Source organism: Bison bison, unplaced genomic scaffold (assembly GCF_000754665.1).
Source record: "Bison bison bison isolate TAMUID 2011002044 unplaced genomic scaffold, Bison_UMD1.0 scf7180017864384, whole genome shotgun sequence".
Taxonomy (NCBI): Eukaryota; Metazoa; Chordata; class Mammalia; order Artiodactyla; family Bovidae; genus Bison; species Bison bison.
The window spans coordinates 17,295,097-17,296,418 of record NW_011494956.1 but is presented as its reverse complement, the minus strand read 5'-3'; the positions used below and the strand labels follow the sequence as shown (position 1 = coordinate 17,296,418).

Below are 1,322 nucleotides of genomic sequence, written 5' to 3'. Positions count from 1 at the left end.
GGCACATGGGCTCAGCTGCTCCACAGCATAAGGAATCTTCCTGGAGCAGGGATGGAACCCATGTCCCCTGCATTGGCAGGTGAATTCCTTTTCGTTGTTGTTAATGATTTTATTGCTTGAGTACAATAGGCAAATTTATGCAACCAGGGCAGAGGCTGTGGATGACTTGGATTTCCAACTGGGAGTGGGGCGGGGGTGGGGAGGGCTCGTTTCATCTTGTAATACTGAGCCAACTGGTGAATACAGCTCTCAGTCAGAATCAGATGCAAGCCTATTATACAGAGTGAAGTAAGTCAGAAAGAAAAACACCAATACAGTATATTAACCCATATATATGGAATTTAGAAAGATGGTAATGATGACTGTATATGCGAGACAGCAAAAGAGACACAGATATAAAGAACAGACTTTTGGACTCTGTGGGAGAAGGCGAGGGTGGGATGATTTGAGAGAATAGCATTGAAACACATATATTACTATATGTGAAATAGATCACCAATCCAAGTTTGATGCATAAAACAGCACTCAAACTGGTGCACTGGGACAACCCAGAGGGATGGGATGGGGAGGGAGGTGGGAGCGAGGTTCAGGATGGGGGACACATGTACACCTGTGGCTGATTCATGTCAATGTATGGCAAAAACCACCACAATATTGTAAATTAATTAGCCTCCAATTAAAATAAATTTTTTAAAAAAGAATCAAACAGAATTTAGCATCTTTATCCTTTCTGTTCTGCTCAAGATGCTTTCGAACAGCAACAGCTTTCTTAATTAAATGATAGAGATCCTCAGGAAGATCAGAACAAGTCCTTTGGACCTAAGAATTCTCGAGATTTTATTGCCTGTCCCGATACCTACTTGTGCAACACCTTGTGAGTCTCTCAGGATCGTACCGATTTGTGAGGGAGTCAGGCCCTTCTTGGCCAGTTTGTAGATCTGCTCCCTCATGTTGTCAGACATCAGCTCCAGCCAGGTGGGGACACTGTGGTGGTAGGGGAGAGCTGACCAGGACAGGCCCTTCCCGGGAGTGTGCATGCAACCCATGATGGTGGCGGTGTGGTAGCAAAAGGGGCACCACTGCTGCCACCAGGGAAGTCCCATCCTCACTTTTTCACCTCTGGGTCTCCAGACAGCCCTTCCTTCACTGCCTCTATCCAGGAAGTGAGCCCCCTGGGCCCAGCATCAAACCCACACCAGCTCCTGTGAAGTGCTGGCCTCCTGTAGAAGCTGGCCAGGCTGGAACTCCTGAGCCATCGGTCCTTTGCAGGCTGCTGCCCATGATGGGAGGAGCTGCACAGGGAATGGGAGGGGACAGAGTAG

General features: G+C 47.8%; 1 pseudogene; it reads right to left on the bottom strand.

The window, feature by feature from the left end:
• Positions 1 to 135: 135 nt before the first annotated feature.
• LOC105001829 lies at positions 136 to 1,046 on the bottom strand (annotated as a pseudogene).
• Between the last annotated feature and the right edge of the window lie 276 nt (positions 1,047 to 1,322).